This window comes from Dasypus novemcinctus, chromosome 22, assembly GCF_030445035.2.
Source record: "Dasypus novemcinctus isolate mDasNov1 chromosome 22, mDasNov1.1.hap2, whole genome shotgun sequence".
NCBI lineage: Eukaryota > Metazoa > Chordata > Mammalia > Cingulata > Dasypodidae > Dasypus > Dasypus novemcinctus.
In genome coordinates, this window is record NC_080694.1 from 72,060,387 (window position 1) to 72,076,749 (window position 16,363).

A 16,363-nucleotide genomic window follows, 5' to 3' on the forward strand; every position below is an offset into this window, starting at 1 on the left:
GCCTCCAACAACCTACCGGAGGTCGCCTTCAGCTTAAGCCAACCCGCACCCCACACGTCGCCCCTTACCCTCGTACCTCACCCCCAACCGTCTCCCAGCCAATTAGCAGCCTCCCCTCACATACATTGCCTTATTTGGCTTAGCCTTGCTACCGCCAGTGCCCTAGCCTATATAAACGCTTGTCTTCCTCAATAAAGCAGACGCGTTGCCACCACTCTCCGTCTCCGCAGCATTCTTCCTGCCACTGTGCGTCCGCCCTTGGCACCGCCCGCTGTCTGCCATGCGCCCTCAACAATGGACTAAATTAGTAGTATTATAATTATACTATGGGGTTATTATTATTCTAGCAATGAAGAACTTTTATCATTGATATGGGGGAAGTGGCTCCCAAAGGTTCTGGGGAGTTGGAGAGGGAAGAATGAATGTGGGGGCATTTTTGGAATATTAGAATTGTCCTGTATGGCACTGCAATGAAAGGTATGAATCATTGTATATTTTATCATACCCTACAGAATTGTGCATGACATAGTGTGGACAATAGTGTAAACTATGTTCCACAGTTGGTAGCAGTGCTTCAAGATGTGTTCAACCATAGCAAATGTGCCACAGCAGTGATGTGGTTATTGTGGGACAGTGTGGGAGGGGGAGTGAGTGGAGAAAGTGAGAGTACACTATATTTATATAATCTAAAGTTTATTTAACATAAAAGAACTTAAAAATAAAGTAAAATTTTAAGAAACCATAAAAAAGACACTAGGTGAGCACAAAGAAGAATTTGAAAGCATACACAGAAAAAATAGCAAATGATATGGGAATGAAAGCCACAATAAATGAAAATAAAAATATAAGGGAGACACATAACAGCAGATTTGAGGGAGCAGAAGGAAGAATCAGTGAGCTTAAAGACATGGTTGTCAAAAGCAAACATACAGAAGAACAAATGAAGAGAAGAATGGACAAAAATTTAACAGTTTCAGAGAACTAAATGACAGCAAGAGACATGCAAATATATATGTCATGGAAGTCCTAGAAGGAGAAGAGAAGGGAGAGAGGTAGAAGAAATATTTAAAGAAATAATGGCAGAAATTTTTCCAACCCTATAGAAGGACATAGATATCCATGTCCAAGAAGCACAATGTACAATCATCTGAATAAATCTTAATAGAACAACTTCTCAGACACATACTAATAGGAATGTCAAATGCCAAAGACAAAGAGAGAATTCTGAGAACAGCAAGAGAAAAACAATTCATAACATATAAGTGGTACCTAATAAGATTAAGTGCAGGCTTCTCATCAGAAACCATGCAGAGTTTTATGATATATGATATATGATACTGCAATAGAAAAACTGTCAGCCAAAAATCTTGTCTCCAGCAAGATATTCTTTCAAAAATGAGGGAGAGTTTAGAATATTCACAGATAAACAGAAACTGAGAGTTTGTAACCAAGAGACCAGCTTTGCAGGAAATACTAAAGGGAACACTACAGCCTGAAAAGAAAAGATAGGAGAGAGAGGCTTGGAGGACAGTCTAAAAATGAAGATAGTATCAGTAAAAGTAACTAAAAAAGTCAAAAGATGGTGAAAATAAATTATGACAGATAAAATCCAAAGGACAAAATGGGTGAAATAAGAACTGTCTTTATAGTAATAATATTGACTGTTGAAATAGAAGACCTCAACAAACCAATCACAAGTAAAGAGATTTAAACAGTCATCAAACTCTTCCCAAAACCAAAAAAAGCCCAGGATCAGATGTACTCATGAGTGAATTTACCCAGCATTCAAGGAAGATTTAATACCAATCTTACTCAAGCTCTTCCAAACACTTGAATGATGAGGAATGCTACCAGACTCATTCTATGAAGCCAGAATCACCCTACAAAGACAGATAATATTATGAAAAAAGAAAATTTCAAACCTATTTCCTTAACGAACATGGATGTAAAAATCTTCAACAAAATACTTGCTAGTTGACACTAACAACACATTAAAAGAATTATTCATTTTTAATACAGTGTGCTTTATACCAGATATGCAAGGATAGTTCAACAAAGAAAAGCAATCAACATAATACACCACATTAATAAATAAAAGAAGAAAAATCTCATGATCTTGTTGATTTGAGACAGAAGGGCATTTGACAAAATACAGCATCCTTTCTTGATAAAAACACTATGAAAGATAGGAATTGAAGGAAACATTTTCAACATGATAAAGGCGATTTAAAAACCCAGGGAACATTGTACTCAATGGTGAAAGACTGAAAGTATCCCAACTGAAATCATGAATAAGACAAGAGTGCCCACTGTTACAACTGTTGATCAATAAAGTGCTAGAGGTTCTAGCTATAACACTCAGGCAAGAAAAATTTTAAAAACCATCCAATGCCTGGTTGCTTCACTCAACGTAAGGTTCTCAAGGTTCTTCCATGTTATCACATGTGTTTGTCCTCTATTTGCTCCTATAGCTGAGTAGTATTCCATTGTATGTATATACCACATTTTATTTATCCATTCATCTGTTGATGGGCATTTGGGTTGATTCCAACTTTTGGCAATAGTGAATAGTGCTGCTATGAACATTTTGTGTACATGTATTGTTTTGTGCCCTTGTTTTCACTTCTTCTGGGTATATACCAAGAAGTGGAATTGCTGGGTCATATGACAGACCTATAGCTAGTTTTTAGAGAAACCACCAAAATGTCCTCCATAATGGCTGGATTCTTCTGTATTCCCACCAGCAGTGGAAGAGTGTTCCCACTCCTCCACATCCTCTAGAGCACTAGTAGTCTTCTGATTTTTTTTATAGCTGCCAGTGTTATGGGAATAAGATGGTATCTCATTGTTGTTTTGATTTGCATTTTCCTAAAACCTAGTGATTTTGAACATTTTCATGTTTTTTAGCCATTTGTATATCTTCTTTGGAAAATTGTTCAAATCTTTTCCCCATTTTTTAAGTGGGCTGTTTGTCTTTTTATTTTCAAGATATAGGAGTCCTTTATATATGCAGGATATAAGTCTCCTATCAGATATATGGTTACCAAATATTTTCTCCCATTGTGTAGGCTCTCTTTACACTTTGTTGAAAAACTCCTTTGAGGTGTAGAGAGCTTTAATTTTGAGGAAATCCTATTTATCTATTTGTTCTTTTGCTGCTTTGGGTGTGAAGTTCATGAAGCCATTTCCTATAATAAGGTACTGCAGATGCTTCCCTACATTGTTTTCCAAGGTCTTTGTGGCCTTCGCTCTTACATTAAAGGTCTTTGATCCATCTTGAGTTGATTTTTCTAGAAGGTATGAGTTGGTAATCCTCTTTCATTTTTTCACATATGGTTGGGAGGGAGATCGCCAGGGCATGTATACAGGGTACATAAAAATGACTGGATATTTTCATACTGGTTACAGTTAAAAATGACAACTGAGGGAGTGCTGAGGTCCTAGCCAGGGGAGCACTACCACATTCCCCAATGGAACATCAACAATGCCCCAAGTATAGTGGCAAAGACCAATAAAAATCAATGGTCCAAACAATGAGCCCTTAATACTGATGGCTATGATTATGAGCCTATGTGCCTGAAATATGAACTCGGGATAGAGCTTCAGAGTGCCTAAGACTTATCTCCTGAGAGCGTCCATGTTGCTCAAATGTGACCACTCTCTAAGCCAAACTCAGCATGTAAATGCATTACCTTCCCCCCAGCATGGGACATGATTCCTGGGAATGAGCTTCCTTGGTGCCGAGGGGTTACTATGAAGCACCAGCTAATGATGTAAGTGGTAAAAGGCCTTGAATAAAAGGGTCAACTCAGCCCAGGAGAATAATTCAGCCTACATTTAATAGCCTACATTTAAAAACTGCTTTTTTGAGTTTAGATAAAAGGGGAAAATGGAAAGAACAAATGAGTTTACATAGCTATGAGTCTCCAAAAAATAGTTGGGAGGTCATCAGAAGGGTAACACTTACACATGCCTCAGCAGGGTACCAGAGACAGTCAAAGTTGGTAGAAACCCAGGTACTGGTTCTCCTGATGGCTACAGAGACCCACAGGTTCTATGTTCATGGCAGATGACTCTGGAGTTCAGTGGCATGCCAGTTGACCCTACTCTGGTGTTTGTGTTCCTCAGTTTGATGGAGTTGGACTCAAATATGACCTTTCTACACATGCCTCTTCTGCTTTTTACCAGACCTGTGGTTGGCCTGTGGTTGGTGTATACTCAGGAGACCTGAATCTGTGGAATGTCCATGTGACAGCCAGGCCCTGAGCCTCAGCAGACTTGCAACTCCTACCCTCTGGTTTATTTGACTTACCCTGGCCAGCTAGCAAAGAGGTGAAGAAGGCCAACCACCACACCAAGGACCCAAGTGTGCCTACAACTGCAAGCAGGAGAATTGCAACCATCATCCATGTGGAATCTAAGCCCCCTCTTGATGTAGAGGGGACCTGGACATAACCGCCCCTGGGTCCACAGGTGGAAGAACAGAGTATTGAACAGAGTGGACTTACTGATGTTCTGCTGTGGAACTATTGTGATCAGTAATGGAAGAAATTGTAGCATTGATGTGGAGAAAGTGGCCACAGTAGCTGCCTACGGTAGGGAGAGGGAAGAAGAGATATGATGTGGGGGCATTTTTAGGATTTGGAGTTGTCCTAGGTGGTGCCACAGGGACAGATGCTGGACATTGTGTGTCCTGCCATGACCCCTGGGTGGACTGGAGGAGAGCATAGACTACAGTGTAGACCACTTTCCTTATGGAGCAGCAGTGCTCCAAAATGTATTCACCAGGTGCAGGGAATGTGCCACAATGATGGAATATGTTTTTGATGTGGGAGAAGTGGGTTGAGGGGGGTATATAGGGATCTCATATTTTTTAAATGTAACATTTAAAACAAAGACGAAGAAAAATTTTTTTAAAAAATCATCCAAATTGGAAAGGAAGAAGGAAAACTTTTGGTATTTGCAGATGACATATGAATCTGAACCTAGAAGGTCCTAAAAAATCTATAACAAAGCTGTGACAGCTAATAAACAGTTTCAGGAGAGTGTCAGGATCCATCAATATGCAAAAATCAGTGCTATTTCTCTACACTAGTAATGTGCAGTCTGAGGAGGAAAGCAGGAAAAAAATCCATTTACACTAGGTGCGGTCACCCCTCAGGCTGAAGTGTGGTTTGCTGGCCTGGCGGGGGAGCAGCCGCAGCAGGCCAAGCCGCTGCCCCCATAATAGGGTGGCTGGTCGGACTCACCGCCACCCCTGAAGGGAGCTCGGCATGGGCGCAGAGTGCCCTCGGGTCTCCCCTTCTCAGCAGCCATGCTTGCACGGCCGCCCCTCCTCCCGGATGGCGCCACACAATGCCTTGTGGGGCGGCACCCTTCTTCTTCTTTCTCCCTGCGCAGGCGCAGGGTGGAAAATTCCAGTCTGCACTTTTCCCCTCCCCTGACAGCAGCAACAGCCAGGCATGGGCAGAAAAATCCAGTCTGCCCTTTTCCCTCCCCCCGACAGCAGCAACAGCCAGGCGTGGGCGGGAAACTCAAGTCTGCCCTCCACCCCAGCAACAGCAGCCACCAATCCCTAAACCCTGCCCCTTCCCCCAGCAACAGCGACAGCCAATCCCTAACCACCACCCCTCCCCCGTCCAGTACCGCCCACTGACCTTTCGCTGGCAACCCATCAGAACAGGGCGTGGCTTCGACCAATCAGCCTTCCCCGGCCCCTATAAAACTGTTGCCTCTCCCTCAATAAAGTGGACTTGTGTGTTTACCTTGTCTCCGCAGTAGTTCTTCTGCCGTGCGCCCTCCAGTCCTGAGAGCCCCTGACAAGGGCCTGGCCTCCCTTGTCCCCAGTTCGTCGCCTGCTTCTCCGGGCGACCCCCTCGTCGCCGGCTTCGCCGGGCGACCCCGTCAGCCGAACCGCGCAACCCCTTGTGAGACCGATCCCTCGTCTGCTGCTGGACCGACCCCTCGTCCCAAGCGGGACCAACCCCTCGTCCAGAGCTGGACCGACCCCTCGTCCGCAGCCAGACCCCACCTCTACTGACCGAGCAAACCATCGCAACTAGGGACTAAAAGAATCAAACATTTCAGAATAAAGTTGACCAAGAATATAAAGGACTCACATTCAGAAAACTACAATGTATTGCTAAAAGAAATTTTAAAACATCTAAATAATTGGAAGAATATTCTTTGCTCATGGATTGAAAGACAAATTTTTATTAAGATATCATTTCTACCCAAATCTATACAGATTCAATGCAATTTTGATTTTTAAAAAATTCCACCATCATCTTTTTAAAGAAATGGAAAACAAAATTGACAAATTTATTTGAAAGGTTAAAGGGTCCTGAAGAGTGAGAAACATCTTAAAAAGGAAAAGCAAACTTGGAGAACTCTCACTTCTGAACTTTAAAATATATTATCTAGCTGAAGTTGTAAACAGCATGGTACTGGTATATAGACACATGGATGAATGAAACGAAACTGGTGGTTTAGAAACAGACCTGAGTAGGACATGTGGGAATCCCCTATAATTTTATGTAATGCTTATTTAATATAAATATATTTTTAAAAATAAAAATATGTGTATTTTGAAAAGAAAGACTATATTGGATGATGACTTCTGACCCTAAGATAGCCTGCTTTTGATCTGCATATTTTTGCATGACTTTAATAAATATGAATATTTACTTAACCTAAAAAAAAGGAAGGAAGGAAAGAAAGGAAAGGAAAGGGGAAGGGGAAGGGAAAGGGGAAGGGGAAAGGTAGAGAACCCCTATCTTACACCTCATACAGAAATTTCCTCAAAATGGTTCAAGATCTAAATATAAAAGCTAGAACCATAAAGTACCTGGAAGAAAATGTAAGAAAACATCTTAAGACCTTGTGGTAGGTAGTGCATTCTTAAACTTTACACCAAAAGCAAGAGCAATGAAAGAAAATATGAATAAATGGGACCTCCTCAAATGTTAAAAAATTTGTGATACAAAGGACTTCATCAATAAGGTAAAAAGAAAACTAATTCAGTGGGAGAAAGTATTTGGAAACCATATATCCAATAAGGGTTTGATTTCCATTCTATATAAAGAGATCATACAAGTCATGTCAACAATAAAAGATAAAGCAATACAATTTAAAAATGGGTGAAAGTCTTAAATAGACATTTCTCCAAAGAGGCCAAAAAGCACATGAAAATTGTTTTATGTCACTAGCTAGTGGGAAATGTAAATCAAAATGAAGATGAGATATCATTTCACAATGCATAAAATGATCATTATTTAAAAAACAGGAAAGGATGTTGAGAAATTTGAAGACTTACAGTTGGTGGGACTGTAAAATGGTGCAACCTCTATGGAAGACAGTTTGGCATTGCTCAGGAAGCTAAACATAGAACTGCCATATGATCCAGAAATTCCTTTATGAGGAATATATTCAGAAGAACTGAAAACTGTGACACAAACAGACATCTTCACACTGATATTCATAATGGCATTATTCACAATTTTCAAAATGGAAACAACCCAAGTGTCTTTCACCCAATGAATGGATAAACAAAAGTGTGGTATGTACATGCAATGGAATACTACACTGCAATAAAATAAATGAAATGGGACACGTGATAACATAGATGAATCCTGAAGAAATTTTGCTAAGTGAAGTAAGCCAAACAAAAATGACAAGTATTGCATGTATCAAAAATATTAACTAAATATGAAATATAAATGCAAGGAGTTACAACCTAAAGTATAGATTGCTAGGAGATAAGATGAGGGCTTTTAAGGACCACTGATGTTTAATGTAGGTAGAAGTTTTAATTAAGTTGACTGTAAAAGTGTGGAGATGGATAGAGCTGATAGTAACACATAGTGTGTAGCAGATGATTTTTTTTATTTTTTAAAAGATACTTCAATAGCAGCTGGCTTATAAAGTGGACTGTGCCTGAGAAGAGAAATCTAGGGATTCATGTCAATTAGAAGAAAGCTAGAGAATAATTTAGGGACTGAATAACACAGTGAACCTGCAACTGGATGAGAATTGTGGTTGACAGTATAAATGCAAGAATGTACTTCTGTGAACCAGAATGGATGTACATCACTATTGCAGGGTGGTGGAAATGTGGAGAAGCATGGGAAAATGCATTTAATGGAACCTATGGGCTATGGTGAACAAACATACTGTATTATCCCATAGTCTGTAACAGATGTTCCACAACAATTTGGTGTGTTGATGACTGATTGTTGTATGGGAATTCTACACATTTGCATGATTACTTGTAAGGGAAAAGGGATAGAAAGAATAGTTTAGACAATAATGGCCCCAAATCTCTCAACTCTTTGAAAGATAATTTTGCATGTCCAAGAAGCACAATGTACTCCAAACAGAGTAAACAGTAATAGACCTACTTTGAAATACATACCGAATGTCAAATGCCAAAGATAAAGAAAGATTTATGAAAACAGCATCAGGAAAGTGATTCTTGCATATAAGGATCTCCAACAAGACTAAGTGCTGATTTCTCATCACAAATCATGAAGGATCAAAAGTGCTGGTATGATATATTTAAGATACTGAAGAAGGAAAGCAACCAGTCAAAAATTCTTTATCAAGCAAAACTGTCTTTCAACAGTGAAGGAGATTTTATAATATTCCCAGTAAACAGCAACTGGATGATTTCATCAGCAAAAGACCTGCCTTCCAGGAATTGCTCAAGGGAGTTCTTCAGATTGAAAGGAAAAGAGGGGAGAGAATGGCTTTGAGTAGTGTGAAAAACTGAAGACCTTTAGTAATGTTACTAAAAGGGTACATGAAAAACCAAAAAGTACTGTAGCCTCAATATACACACTTTAATTCCTATAAGAGATTACAAATGACCAAGAAAAGGGTATGTTTCCTGATCAAAGAAATACAAAATATAACAAAATAAAGTTAGTCCTGAGAGGGAAATTTTTAGCCCTAAATGTTATATTAATAAAAAAGATAGAGATTAAATCAAAGTCCTACCTAAGTGTAAACCTGGAGGAATAGAAAAAGAACAACAAACTAAACCCAAAGCAAGCATAAGGAAAGAAATAAAAGATTTTAGAGCAGAATAAATGAAATAGATGAAAAAAGAACATTTTATTCTTTCATACAGAGCATTCCAAAAACCAAAATTTGATTCTTTGAAAAGATCAGTAAAATTGATAATACTTTAGCTAGATTGACAAACAGAAGAGAGAAGATGCAAATAAATAATTTCAGAAATGGGAGGGGACATTATAACTGACCCTACAGAAATAAAAAGTACCATAATAGTGTACTGTGAACAACTGTATGCCAATGAATTAGACTACCTAGATGAAATGTACAAATTTCTAGAAATGCACCAAAAACTACATTGATTCTACAAGATATACAGGAACTCTACAAAACAATTACAATTAAAAAAAGTAAATCAATCATCAAACACTTCCCAACAAAGTCCAGGACCAGATAGTTTCATAAGAGAATTCTACCAAACATTCCAAGATGAATTAGTACCAATACTGGTCAAACACTTCCAAAAACTTGAAGGGGTGGGAATACTAACTAACACATTCTATGAGGCCAACATCACCCCAATTCCAAAGCCAGATAAAGAGACTACAAGAAAAAACTATAGATTCTCTCTGTCCCTCGGCTTTAGCTGTTAATCAGGCTGTTTTATTTTCTGATTTCCAGGACTCGAATTCCTTGCCATGTCGTCTGAAGAAGGGAAACTCTTTGTGGGAGGGCTCGATTTCAACACCGATGAGCAAGCATTGGAAGACCACTTCAGCAGCTTCAGGCCTATCTCGGAAGTGGTCGTCGTCAAGCACCAGGAGACTCAGCGGTCTAGGGGTTTTGGCTTCATCACCTTCACCAACCCAGAGCATGCCTCAGATGCCATGCAGGCCATGAATGGAGAGTCCCTGGATGGCCGCCAGATTCGTGTGGACCATGCGGGCAAGTCAGTCAGGGGAACCAGAGGGGGTGCCTTTGGGGGTCATGGGCGTGGTCGCAGCTACTCTAGAGGTGGTGGGGACCAAGGATATGGGAGCAGCCGGTATGACAGTCAGCCTGGAGGATATGGATATGGATATGGCAGGTCCAGAGACTATGGTGGCAGAAACCAGGGTGGTTATGACTGCTACTCTGGAGGAAATTACAGAGACAATTATGACAACTGAGATGAGGCATGCACACATAATGTAGATACACAAGGAATAAAAATTCTTCTGATCCAGCAAGGTCCTTCCAAATGGCTGTATTTATAAAGATATTTGGAGCTGCACTGAAACGTCTTTGTTTTAGTACATCAACTTCTATTTTTTAATTGAACCACCAGGGTAGCCTGTCAAAGACCTTTTAAAAAGCTCCATGTGTTTCAAAAGTTTTCCCTTCCATTTAAAGACAAATTCTGGGACATTGTAAAGTCTGGGTATTTTCCTTTTGCTAGTTTTTTATTTTGGGCTCTCAGGATTATTGGTTCCGGCAAAAAAGTTTGGTCAGGAAGATATTTTTTTAAATTAATGTGCATCTAGGGACATTTTAAAAATTTGTAAACAATGTTTTCTTAACACAGTTAGGAAGCAGTTTCTGAACGTATCTACAAGAAATCTCCATCAAGAACATGATTGCTGATGTGGAATCTGAGCCTCCTCTTGACATAGAGGTGCAATGGACACAACCAATCCAATGTCCACATAGAAAAGGTGGCATTGGATTGGGAAAAGTGGACATGATGGCTGATGGGTATGGGGAAAGGCAGGAAGAGATGAGAGGTGGAGGCGTCTTTGGGACATGGAGCTGCCCTGGATGGTGCTTCAGGGGCAATCACTGGACATTTAAATCCTCACAGGGCCCACTGGATGGAATGGGGGAGAGTATGGGCCATGATGTGGACCATTGACCATGAGGGCAGAGGTGCCCAAAGATGTACTTGCCAGATGCAATGGATGTGTCATGATGATGGGGAGGAGTGTTGCTGGGGGGGGGGGGGGGGAGAGGTGGGGGGGGGGTGGTAGGGTTGAATGGGACCTCATATATATATATTTTTAATGTAATATTAGTACAAAGTCAATAAAAAAAAGAACATGATTGCTAAAAGATGTTTTTTACTCTATGTTATAAGACTACCACCCTGATTATATAGAAGAGCTTTTTAAAATGTTTGTGAATGTCATGTTTTTTAATACTGGAAGAAAGAAATATTCTGTTGTGTCTCATAGTGTTTAGGATGTCCTTCATGGAGCTGATTAAAAAGTTGGAATTTGAAAAAAAATAAAAAAGAAAGAAAAAACTATAGACCAATATCCCTCCTGAATAAAGATGAAAAAAATTCTTAAAAAATACTTGCAAATCAAATCTAACAGCACATTAAAATATTTATACACTATGATCATTTGGGATTTATCCCAGGTATGCAAGGGTAGTTCAATATTTTAAAAATCAATTAATGTAATGCATCATTTTAACAAAATGAAGGGAAAAATTACAGGATCATCTCAATTGATGCAGTAAGGCAATATATAAAAATTACTTACAAAATAGAAATAGGAGACTTCCTTGACATGATAAAGAACATATGTGAAAAACCCACTGCTAACACCATACTCAATAGTGAAAGACTGAAAGTTTATTTTCCCCCTCTAAGATCTGGAACAGAGAGAGATACCCAGTCTCACCATGGTTTTCACCATTGTGCTAGTAGTTAGGCAAGAAAAAATAAATAAAAGATATCCAAATTGGACAGAAAGAAGTGAAATTTTCACTTCTTGCAGATGACATGATATTATGTATAGGAAGCACCATAAAACCACAACAAAGCTTCTAGAGCTAATAAATGAATTCAATAAAGTGGTGGGGTACAAGATCAAAATGCAAAAATCAGTACTTTTTCTAATCACCAATAATGAGTAATCGAAGGAGGAAATAAAGAAAATAATTCCAATGATAATAGCAACTAAAAGAATGAAGTATCTAGGAATACATTTAACCAATGATGTAAAGGACATATGTGGAAAATTACAGAACTTTACTAAAGTAAATTAAACAACATCTAAATAAATGTAAGGGCTTTCCATCAACATAGATTGAAAGACTAAATACAGTTAGGATGTCAATTCTACCTATAGCAGTTTGATCTTATTTATGAAGTCCAAAAAGAGATAGAGATTATGTTTGTAAACTGGTCAGTTCCCCTGGGCCTAATTAGATTGTATTAGATCCAGAGGGTTCTCTTTTATTTTATTAGATCAAGATTAGGGCTTGTATTTGACCATGACATTAGGGCATGCAGGGTTGAATCCCTACTCCCTTGGGGGGAGTAAAACATGCTCTCACATGGAAGTAAACCAAGGGAGAAGGCAAACACAAAGAGGTGAGTTTTTGATGCTGGAGACTCAGGGAAAGAGCCAAGCTATCTGCCTGATAGTCCACAGCTGACCTTGTGAAGAGACCAAAGCAGCTGGTCCTGGAAATAAATTGAGCTCCAGGGAGAATGATGAACCTTATGCCAGCCTACAGCTGAGAACAGAAGAAGCTGGGTCCATGGAGACTTAAGAGAAAGGAGGAAAGCTAAACCCTTGAAGATATCACCTGCCATCTTGCTTCAACACATGGCAACAGACTTTGGGTGAGAATGTACCTCTTATGGTACCTTGAATTGTACTCTTGGCCTGATAATTGTAAGCTTCTACCCCAAATAAATACCCTTTATAAAAACCAACAGACATCTGGTCCTTTGCTTCAGCATGCCTTTGGCAGACTAATACACACATCCAAAATGATTTACATATTCAATGCAAACCAAACCAACATTCCAACACCCTACTTGGCAGAAATGGAAGAGACAATGAACAAACTTACTTGGAAGGGTAAGGGGCCCCCAATAGCCAAAAACAACTTGAAAAATAATGGAAGTTGGAGCAGTTACACTTCATGACTTTAAATCTTATTACAGGAAATCAGATGTGGCTCAACTAATAGAGCATCCACCTACCATATAGGAGGTCCAGGGTTCAGCACCCAGGACTTCCTGACCCACGTGGTGAGCTGGCCCATGTGCAGTGCTGCAGCACACAAGGAGTGCCATGCCATGCAGGTTTGTCCCCCATGTAGGGAAGCCCCATGTGCAAGGAATGCACTCCACAAGGAGAGCTGCCCCATGTTGGAAAAACCCAGCCCAGCCAGGAGAGCCACTGCACACACAGAGAGCTGGTGTAGCAAGATAACGCAACAAAAAGAAAAATAGATTCCTGGTGCTGCATGACAGAATGCAAATGGACACAGAAGAACACATGCAAATGGACACAGAGAGCAGATAATGGGGGGAGGGTGGAAGGGGAGAGAAATAAATAAAAAATAAAATCTTTAAAAAGAAATCTTATTACAGACCCTGGTGCAGGGAGCCCTGTGGGCAGCTCCCTCCCAATCTGCTCAGGTCTTTGTGTCCACAGCTGGCATCTGGACTTTCAGAGGGGAGTTGGAGAAACTCTTGGGGGTGCCACAGCCCCTCTGCCCCTCCTGTGGAAATGGATTGTGGGCCTGCAGCCCCAACCAAGGTTCTGTATGTCGTCAGACGCCTACATGCCAGGTATTAGGATTTTAAGAAGAGGTAGAAAATAGTTCATCATGTCCTGGAATATTTTCTGTGTCATGTAGCCAAGATTGGAGAAACAATGACTCAGTGGTCCCAATTTAAGACTTTTTTTTATTTTCAAACTCAAGAAAGTGATGGATGATTTCAGAACTTCGGCTCTGAACCAAGGGGTCCTCCCAACCCTAATGTCGAATATATTCCCTTTGATCAAATGAAGGATTTAGTGGTATCCCTTTTGCTATTCAATGATTATGTGAATTGCTAACAGATCCAGGGAGAAACTATTCAGGAACAGACAATTATCTCAGAAGAGTAGAAAAAAATGTGATGGTCGTTAGCTGGGTTTAGCCTTCTTCAGGAAAAAACAATTCCAGTAGTTTGAATCAAATGGAAGGTTTTATGTTTCCTGGAAATTTACCACATCAAAAAGAGAGGTCTGAAATAAATGGTCCTGGACCACTCAATCCACCAAAGTTTTCCTTGTCAACCTCCATAACAACAAATGGTTTGCCTGAGAACACAGCAGAGTCCAACTCTCAGCAAAATAAGGACAGAATTCACAGTGACTCCCTGACATCTGGATCAAAAAGTTCCTCAGTCCTGGCCAGTGGTGCTCTGTCGTGGTCCCTGGGGGAGCAGTGACAGTCTCCCAGGTGCAGCGGCGGGGACCGGGAGGGAGTGAGGGTTCAACAGTGAGCCCATGACGCTAATGACTATGCTTGGGAGCTGATAAGTCTAAAATAAGAACAAGGCCTAGAGCAGCATTGTGCCTGGGAATTTCCTCCTGTCAGCCTTCATGTTGCTCAAATGTGGCCAGTCTCGAAGCCAAACTCAGCATGTAAATGCAATGCCTTCCCCCCAGTGTGGGACATGACACCCAGGGATGAGCCTCCCTGGCACCGAGGGACCACTATCAACTACCAACTAATGATGCAACTGGAAAATGACCTCATACGGAAGGTTCAACGGGGATCAGCGGAATATCCCTGTCTACATAGAATAACATGACTTTAAAATGCTGTTTGACCTAATGTAAGGGGGAAATGGAAAGGAGAAATGAGTTTATATGGCTACGAGTCTCTAAAAAAGAGTCTGGAGGCTGTCAGAAGGATTGCCCTTATGCACAACTGAGCAGAGTCAGAGAGACAGATAAAGCAGATACAACCCCCAGATATCGGTTCCTTCGAGGGCTAAAGAGACCCATGGGAGTTATGGTCATGGCCGATGGGGTTAACTACCAGGTCAGATGGCCCCTCTTTGGAACTGGTGTTTATGTGTGACGAATCTGGACTCAGATGGGATCTCTCTTCATAAGACTTTCATGCTAATGTGCTGGAGGTGCAGTTGGTGTCGGGGTTGAGATATATTTAGGGGATATGAATCTCTGGACTGACAGTGTGATAGCCAGGTCCTGAGCCTCAACAGACTCCAGCACCTACAATCTGACTTGTTGGGCTCACCACACTCAGCTAAGATGGAGTTGAAGAAGGACAACCACCACACCATGGAGCCTAGAGTGATTACAACTGAAAGTGGGAGGATTGTATCCAGCATCCATGTGGAATCTGAGCCTCTTCTTGACATAGAGGTGCAATGGACACAACCAATCCAATGTCCACATAGAAAAGGTGGCATTGGATTGAGTAAAGTGGACATGATGGCTGATGGGTATGGGGAAAGGCAGGAAGAGATGAGAGGTGGAGGCATCTTTGGGACATGGAGCTGCCCTGGATGGTGCTTCAGGGGCAATCACCGGACATTGTAAATCCTCACAGGGCCCACTGGATGGAATGGGGGAGAGTGTGGGCCATGGTGTGAACCGTTGACCATGGGGTGCGGGGGTGCCCAGAGATATACTTGACAAATGCAATGGCTGTGTCATGATGATGGGAGGGAGTGTTGCTGAGGGGGGGGAGAGGTGGGGTGGGGGAGGTAGGGTTCAATGGGACCTCATATATATATTTTTTAATGTAATATTATTACAAAGTAAATAAAATAAAATAAAAACAAACAAACAAACAAACAAAAAAAGTTCCTCAGTGAGCCCTCTAAAAACCGAACATCCACATGAGGATGTTGTGGAAACAGAAGGCTATGAAGTAAGAAGAACCAGATTTTATAAAGAAGGTGAAGTAAGAGAAACAGGCTCTTGAACAACTGCCAGGGAAATTTCTCTGGCAGTTTGATATTATTTATGAATTCCAAAAGGAGATATTAAGTTTGCAAACTGATCTATTCCTCTGGGCATGATACTCTTTGATTGATTTAAATTCAAAAGCTTTACATTTACTTGATTAACTCAAGATTAGGGCTTTGATTCAACCACATCCTTAGGGCATGCGATATTGTGTCCCCATCTGCTTTCTGGGATGATACAACAGACTCTCCCACAGAAGTAGACATACAGAAGTAGATACACAGAGAAGAAGAACACAGAGGAAGAGGGACAGCTCCCCATACATGGCAGAGGTCTGGGAAAGAGAGATGAGCCAGATAGTTTACAGTAGAAGATAACAGAGCAGGGGAGAAGCTCTTAGGGACAAGGCTTATTCCAGCCTGCAGCTGGTATCAGAAGAAGATGGGACCAAGAAGCCTTAGGAGGAAAAAGGAAGCCTGAGCCCTTGCAGACATCATCAGCCATCTTGCTTCAACATGTGGCCAATGACTTGGGTGAGAAAGTACCTCTTATGGTACCTCAAGTTGAAATCTTTAGGGATTTGCAACTGTAAGATTCTACCCCAAATAATACCCTTTATAAAAAACCAC

At 40.8% G+C, this 16,363-nt stretch overlaps 2 pseudogenes; both read left to right on the forward strand.

The window, feature by feature from the left end:
* The first annotated feature begins 9,664 nt into the window (after positions 1 to 9,664).
* LOC101422369 (RNA-binding protein 3 pseudogene) lies at positions 9,665 to 10,429 on the forward strand (annotated as a pseudogene).
* A 3,247-nt stretch (positions 10,430 to 13,676) lies between these two features.
* Positions 13,677 to 15,750, forward strand: LOC131275303 (serine/threonine-protein phosphatase 4 regulatory subunit 2 pseudogene; annotated as a pseudogene).
* Positions 15,751 to 16,363: the final 613 nt, after the last annotated feature.